Source organism: Pelodiscus sinensis, chromosome 22 (assembly GCF_049634645.1).
Source record: "Pelodiscus sinensis isolate JC-2024 chromosome 22, ASM4963464v1, whole genome shotgun sequence".
Taxonomy (NCBI): Eukaryota; Metazoa; Chordata; order Testudines; family Trionychidae; genus Pelodiscus; species Pelodiscus sinensis.
Genome location: NC_134732.1, coordinates 11,817,436 through 11,825,973, shown reverse-complemented (window position 1 = coordinate 11,825,973; position 8,538 = coordinate 11,817,436).

Sequence of the window (8,538 nt, the reverse complement as noted above, 5' to 3'; positions counted from 1 at the left end):
AGTTGCCTTTCCCATTCCTCCTCCTCCACTGTCTGAGCATGGAGTAGGTTAGTGGAGAACAGATCCTCAGAAAGTGACAATGTTGTGGCAGTGCTATATGGTAGCCCAGTCTTCTGAATCTTTCCCCACCCTAATTTTAGCAGCCCAGGCCTGTACTAACTTGAAAGACATGGATCCCCAGGGATATCTTTAACTCTGCATTCCATCCATGATGGGAGGGAAATGCAGAGACCTGTAGACACATCTTGGGCCAGGAGGCTTCCGTTGTGTAGCTCCATTTACTACCATGATGCTAAGCCATTCTGCATCTCTCTTACTCTGCACGGTCCACCAGCACAACTAGTTTTCCTTCTCATACCCACACCCTTTCTGATTTGCTTCAGCTGCTCTTGTGACTTCCTGGGAGGAGCTCTGGAGGAGAGGGCCAAAGGGCCTGCAGAAGGGCCAAAAGTCAGCTGGGGCTGCAGCACCTTAATGATAATGTCTAATAGTTATCTAGGGGTACGTCTACACTACAGCGCTAATTCGAACTAACGGATCCAGACTCAAAAACTAGTTCAAATTAGCGTTTTGCTAATTCGAACTAGCATGTCCGTATTAAGTGGACCCTGAACTAAGGATGGCCGGAAGCAGTGCCAGCAGGGCATCAGATGAGGACTTAGAGCGTGGAGCTGCTGCCTCAGGCTAGCCGAGGGCTGTGCTTAAAGGGACCCGACCCCCACCCCGGACAGACAGTTCTCAGGGGTTCCCCGCTTGCAACGCAGTCCTGGCTTGGAGTGCCCTGAGTGCCCACACTGGGCACATCACAGCACTCGGCCATCAGACTGGCTGCACTTGCCACAGGCTGCCATCTGGGGAGAGGGGACAATTGGGGGGCTGCAGGAGAGTTTCCACCCCCAGAAGCCCACAGAGCCAGCCCAGTCCTCCCCATCAGGGGCTCGTACCCCATTCCTCCCTCACCTCCTTCCACTTACCCTTCCCTAGCCCCCCTTCCTGATGTACAAAATAAAGAAAACGTGTGGTCAAAAATAGAATCTCTCTTTATTGAACAAAACTCGGGGAGACTGGGAAAAGGAGGTGGGAGAGGGGAAGAGAGAGGGTGGGAGAGGGGAGGGCAACTAAAATGATCAGAGGTTTGGAACAGGTCCCATATGAAGAGAGGCTAAAGAGACTGGGACTTTTCAGTTTAGAAAAGAGGAGACTGAAGGGAGATATGATAGAGGTCTATAAAAGCATGAGTGGGGTGGAGAGGGTGCATCAAGAAAAGTTCTTCATTAGTTCCCATAATAGAAGGACTAGAGGACACCAAAGGAAAGGAATGGGTAGCAGGCTTCAAACTAGTAACAGAAAGTTGTTCTTCACAAAGCAAAGAGTCAACCTGTGGAACTCCTTGCTGCAGGAGGCTGTGAAGGCTAGAACTAGAACAGAGTTTAAAGGGAAGTGAGATAAAGTGATGGAGGTTGGGTCCATGGAGTGGTATTAGCCAGAGGGTAGGAGTGGTGTCCCTGCCCAAAGTTTGTGGAAGGCTGGAGAGGGATGGCACGAGACAAATGGCTTGGTCACTATCTTCGGTCCATCTCCTCCAGGATCCCTAGGGTTGGCCGCTGTCGGCAGACAGGCTACTGGGCTAGATGGACCTTTGGTCTGACCCAGTACGGCCATTGTAAACTCAGGGCTCAGGGTCGGGGGTCTCAGTGGACCACCTTGATTTTCATGCACACCTGCTCCTGGGTGGCCAGGCTGGCAGCTCTCCTGCCCTAGACGGCCACTTTCCTGTGCCTAGTGTGGAGGTCGTGGACGAGGTCCAATATGTCCGCACTAGACCAGGTGGGTGCCTGCCTCTTGCGGTCCCAGGTAAGCTCCCGGGAGCCGCCAGCCTGGTCCCGGGAAGAGGGGGAGGGCTGGGGGACATCGAGTGTCTGGCTCGAGCCGTGCCAGGTACAGGGTCTGCTAGCTGGGTGCTGGCAGGCTTGCACCTGGCACGGGCACCGTAGCCAGCCTGTGCCCCTTTAAGGGGGCCGGGGCCGGGAGGGGGGGCAATAGAGTTTCCCTGGTGTTGGCCAGAGTGGCCACCAGGGAAAGCTGGGGAGGGCTAGCCTCCCACTAGTTTGAATTAAGGGGCTACACACCCCTTAATTCGAACTAGTAAGTTCGAACTAGGCTTAGTCCTCGTGGAATGAGGTTTACCTAGTTCGAACTAAGCGCTCCGCTAGTTCGAATTAAGTTCGAACTAGCGGAGCGCTAGTGTAGCGCCTATCAAAGTTAATTTGAACTAACGTCTGTTAGTTCGAATTAACTTTGGAGTGTAGACATACCCTAGTTTATCTTATCCTGAAGGGTATGTATGTTTCTAACACACACCCCTGTGTAAGAGAAAGAAAGAGCCTGAAGCATGGGCCTAGTGCTTGAACCAAAGTGACAAGAGTTACACTCTGAGCAACAGACTAGCTATGTTAAATTTAGTTTAATCGACTAGTCAATGGAATTTCCACCAACTAGTTGAGTAGTCAATAAGCAGGGGACCACAGCTGGGTTAGCTCCCAGTCCCAGGGGCTGATGAGAGTTTTGCAGGGCTCAGGGCAGCACAATATCGCAGGGCCCCCCCTTTGGAGAAAAAATCAAAAAAGGGGTCGTCGCCCCCCCCCCACGTGCCCACTCCTCCAGTAGCCCCACACTGATCATGTGAGCTACCCCCTCCTCATCCCCTCTCCTAACACCTCCCTCCACACACCTGCCCTGCTTCTCTCCTCTGGTGCTGGTCCCTCCCCTGCAGGTGTCTGCCCTTCTGCTTCACCCCCAGAATCCCCTGGCACCTGCACATTCCTGGTGCCTCCCCCATTCCTCTCACACATGCCTTGCTCCATCGCCGCCTTCCTCATGCCCACCCCTCCTTTCAAGCACCTGCCCCTCCTGCCTTTAGCCCCCCCAATGCCTTACCCTCTCCTCTCCCAGCATCACCCTGTCTCCCCCTCCCACTGACACCTTCCCTCCTGTCCTTTTCCTCATTGTCTCCTGGCATTTGTCTCTCCTCCCCTTTCTTCTCCTGACCTGCGCCCCTCCCCTCAGCACAAGTCCCGGCCCAGGCTCCAGGCCACGTGCCGAACTGAGAGGTGCAACGCTGGGCCTCGCAGTTTTAAAGTCCAGGGCCGTGATGTCACGCCGTGCGTGTGCTCCCTCAGCCCCATGTGGCCCGTACTAGCTGGTGCTGGGGAATTTCAAGTGCAGGTCTGCGGCGCCCCGTCACAATCCCTCCCCCCCTCCTCCAGCAGCCGCCAGACAGCCCTTCGGCAGACGGCCCACCGGAAAATTCCCGGTATTCCACTGGGCCAGTCAGCCCCTGACGCGGGACCTATTGAAGCGCAGGGCCTGGGGCAGCCACCCGGCCCGACCCGCGGGGCTTCCAGCTGATCTGGAAGCGGCCGCGGGTCCGGCCCCGGGTCCTGCGCCGCTTTGCTCCCCGTCTCCCTGGTCTGCTGGCTCCCGCAGCAGACCAGGGAGACGGGGAGCAGCTTTTCTCGCCCCGGATGGCGGGCAGCGGGACCAGGCGTCCCGCCGCTCGAGTCCTCCGGAGCGAGAAAATCCCCGTTCGTAACTGCGGATCTGACGTAAGTCGGATCCGCGTAACTCGGGGACTACCTGTATATTAAGAGCTAGCTGGCTCTTAATACATTTAAAAGGCAGAGCCACAGTAGGGTTAATTCTGCAGACCAGGGAGACGCTGAGCAAAGCCGCGCAGGACCCGGCCTGACCCGCGGGGCTTCCAGCTGATCTGAAAGCGGCCGCGGGTCTGGCCCCGGGTCCTGCGCCGCTTTGCTCAGCGTCTCCCTGGTCTGCAGACCAGGAAGACACTGAACAAAGCCATGGAGGACCAACCCAGCAGCACCCAAGCTGCTCTGCCCCAGGCGTCCTCAAGTTAGCCACTGCTGAAACTGACCAGCGGCTGACTACAGGAAGCCCGAGGCAGAGTTGCTCTGCCCTGGGCTTCCTGGAATCAGCTGCTGATCAGTTTCAGCAGCAGCTGACTTGGGGACGCCTGGGGTTCTTAAGTTGAATCTGTATGTAAGTCAGAACTGGTGTCCAGATTCAGCGGCTGAATCTGGATGCCAGTTCCGACTTACATACAGATTCAACTTAAGAACAAACCTACAGTCCCTATCTTGTACGTAACCCGGGGACTGCCTGTATTTAAAAAACAGAGCCACAGCATCCTAGGACTGGGCTCAAACCTGGAAGTCTATTATACTAGCTACCTGCGCAAAGCTAGGGGAGTGCGCAAAAACACTTGCAACCAAATGTTTATCATCACTAATGGAGCAGGAGACCTGTCAGGATGCCACACCAGTGAATCCTGAATTTTCTACATCAGTAGTTCTGAACTACTACATTGGTGACCCCAACCACTGGTCTGGTAAGTAAGCGAGCTGTCCGCTGTAGGAAACGTGATCTAACATGACAGAAAGCCATGAGTTAGGGAACCCCCTCAGCCCCTCCCTGAAACTCCTCACTGAGTTTGACGGAGCTTGGACCCACTGGATTGCCAGTAAAGGAGGTCCAACTGAATTTAAAAAAGAAAGTGAGGAACCATGCACTGGCATTTGTAAAGCAACAGTAGAAACTGACGCTCTAGAGCAGGGGTCAGCACTCTACAGCACACATGCCACAAGTGGCATGTGAGTCGATTTTCACTGGCACACGAGATGGGAGGTCAGCACCGCCCCTCCTCTCCTGTGCAGCTGGGAGCCTGTGCCAGTGTTCCCTTAATGTGCACCTACGCAGCGAGGCACAAAAAATTCTAATCTAAGCCCACCCACCTCCTGGAAGGTGAGTGTCCTGGGTGCTTCTGCTGGCAGGGATGGGGACAGGGCACATTGAGGATGGCTTCTCTGGCGGTCACTCTGGTGCTCAGGGCCATATTGGGGGCCAGCTGCTGCTGGGACTGAGGCTGTATTATGGGGTGGCTGCTGCTGCCATTTTGGGCCTAGAACACGTGGTGGGCAGGCGTGTAAAGCTGCAGCTGGGCGGGTTACTACCAGGGAGGAGGTGAGTGAAGCTGTGACCAGGTGGGTAGCTGCCGGGAGTTGGAGCTGCGGGTGGGTGGGCTCTTTCGGAAAAAGGCATGTGTGGAAGGGGAAGAGGGAGTTCTTTCGGAAGACGAGGAAAGAGGAAAAAGCACAGATGCTCTGGTGGCCACTCAGTCCATAGTAATCAGTTTAAATGTGAGATAGCATTCATTCAGATTGCTTTTTCGATGTGGACACTCTCTTTCGGAAGAAGTTTTTTCGGAAGATCTCTTCCGGAAAATCTTCTTCCAAAAGAAGCCTGCAGTCTAGACATAGTCTTGCAGTGCCTGAAGAATGAGGACAGAAATGTAAAAAGGTGGCCCCTGTAAACTTAAAAGGTGAGACGGGGTCCACTGCATTGCAACCACAATCATAAGAGGGTTGAGCCCAAAGGAATGAAGCTCAATGTCTCTGTTCTACCCTCATATAGTGTCTTAAGAGTACAAACCAAACTATGAGCAAAAATTGCCAGTAAATACAAACTGGCACATTGCTGTGACGATTCAGAAAGAGACCTCTCCTGAAGAGGAGAAGTAAAGTTTATCTTTGGAACAAATATTGCAAAAGTTTAGGCACAGCACATGGTCTGACAATGGGCAAACCTTGAGAACAAACTCGGTAAATATTTACTGTTTTACAAACCCTGAACCTCAATCAAAAGACATACTGCTGCAGTCTGGCTGTCATGAAAAGCCTGTGATGAGGCATTAAAAAAATTAGCTGACTGCAGAAATGAAAATTTGGATTTGCCCCCCCCCCCCAAAAAAAGAACGAGAAGGTGTGGGGGCTAGTTGAGGAACCCATTCTTCTTGCTAAATTGGTAGTGGACCAAATCTTATGTCCATGGAAAGGGGCTATTCAGCAAGGAAAGCAGGATCAAGCCTAGACAAGCAAGCAATCGAGATTGGGAAACAGGTTTGGAGCCCTGACGGCATAGTGGCAGGAATAAGGGAAAGTAGGGTTGCCAGATGGTTTCAACAAAAATACCGGACACACTTGACATTACATCACAATCGACATTACATTTTATTTACAGAAAACCGGGCATTTATATTTTCTCAATTTGTTTCCCAGACAGAAAGCTCAAATACTGGACTGTCCGGTTTAAAACCAGACACCTTTCAACCCTAAGGGAAAGCAGTAAGTTCAGGCATTGGAAATTTAAATTCTTGGACCAATACTAGGAATGGTGGTATCTAAACTAATGAAGTTTTTGTTCGAAGGGAAAAGCAAATAATTTAAGGGAAAGAGAAGTTAACTCTGCAGAGTCTGGAAGGAACTGAGCAATTAAAGTGTAAAAATGCTAAAAAATAAAAGTGTTATCCAAAAACAATTCTTAGTTTCCTTGCAGCCTTTTTAAAGAAAAAAACAAGCCCTTTCCCAAAGGAATGTCTGTTAATAATCCAGGCAAAGTGACAATCTAATGATCATTTGACTATGAACACTTTAGTCAAATTTGCTAAAAGAATGTAAGGGGTTTCTATTGGAACTTAACTACCCCAAAGGTATAAAAGGGAATGTAATGTTTATGCAGCTATGCAGAAATAATTAAAACAGTGTACAAAGAAATGTTAAGAAAATGTTAAGAGATACTATGTATCTCTGTGTGTGTACATATATATATCTAGTGTAAATGTGAGGTTTTTAGGACCTAACCAACACTCTGTTTTGTAGGTGTCTGAAATTGTGTTTTGTAGGCTTGAAATACATTTGGTTTTTTTATAATAAGGCCATTTCATTCAAAGTTGGCATGATATACTGAGGGAGCATATGAAAATGCACCCGAACATTTATCATCACTAATGGAGCAGACCACCTGCCAGGACATTACACAAGTGAATCCTGAATTTCCTACATCACTGTCCTGAACTACTATACGCTGAAATCCAAATGCTCTCTATAAGGGTTGGGGGGGGGGAGTAATTTCACGTTAATTCCTCAGTGGTCTGCTTCAAATCTCTGGTTTAGTTTATGATTTAAGAGCTGTGTGAATTTCCATCTTATCAGTATAAAGGAACTTGTATTTTCTGAACAGAAGCAAACCATTTTATTTGGTCTGGACTGAAATTAATTTGCCAAACCAGTGAGCTGGCCAAGGTTCTACTAGTTCTATCAGTATCACTCAAGACATTGCTGTAGAACAGAAGAGGAGACCTGATATCAGAAATGTTAAATGGGATAGGATTGGAATTGAATAGATAAGAGCTGTGGCCTCTAGGGTGATGGGGAGGCTCCCAAAAATGGCTCCAGCCATGATTTGTCCTTAAGGAGTAAGAAAGAAGAAGAAAGGTTGGGTTGGATTAGAGGAGGAAGCATTAGGAACTGGTGAGAGCCTAGCATTGCTAGGAAAAGGGGAGAGCTGTTGAGGGATGAGCATTACTGTGTGATCCTGGCTTTGCATGTTATAGAACCAAAATGCAGTCTTATGTTTGTCTTTATACAGTGAAGTGAAGAAACATGAAGCATCTAATTCCTGCCTGGTCCCTTCCACCCTACACCTCACCTCCAACACACACACAGGGCCTTTGGGTCAGCCAGAGCGCACACAAGAGATTTTATCTGAATGTAGACTCTCTAAAGCTCTAGCCCTCAAATGAGAGGCCTGTGCAGGTTTCCATAGTTACATGCAGTCCTTGCTTTGTTCTATAATGATGGCAGCAGTGATCTCACCCCTTTGTTTTCTGTGTTTGGGTGAAATGCAGGTTTATCCCTCTAGGACTGGAGCTAGTGGCTGACTCAGGAGATCAGGAACACACAGTAATGCTCAGCTCCTAATGCCTCTCCCCTTATCCCAAAAATGCTAGGTTCTCGCCAAACCCTAACACTTCCTCCTCCACTTCTAATCAACCTTTCCCCTTCCTTCCACAAAATTATGGACAAATCATGGCTGGAGTGCTGCCATTTCTGAGAGCCCCACAACTACCAAAGTTCTTATCTATGTGTGTAAGTATTGGGAGTAGGGTGCAGAGTGAAAGGGAGGAGGCAGGGATGAGACACATAGGTTGTGTCTACATTGGCAAGATTTTGCGCAAAAGCGGTCGCTTTTGTGCGAAAACTTGCCGCCTGTCTACACTGGCCGCGAGTTCTTGCACAAGAACACTGACGTTCTAATGTAAGAAATCAGTGCTTCTTTTGCAAGAACTATGACGCCCCCGCTCAGGGATAAGCCCCCTTGTGCAAGTATTCTTGCGCAAGAGGGCCAGTGTAGACAGCCAAGTTATTTTCTCGCACAAGAAAGCCCGATGGCTAAAATAGCCATTGGAGCTTTCTTGCGCAAGAGAGCATCTACACTGGCACGGATGCTTTTGCGCAAAAGCACATCTCTTGCTCAAAAGCACATGCCAGTGTAGATGCTCTCTTGCACAAATACTTTAACGCAAAAACTCTTGCATTAAAAGTATTTGCGCAAAATCTTGCCAATGTAGACGTAGCCTTAATGCTTCACGTCACAAGTACTTTTTGAGAAGGAAGAATCATG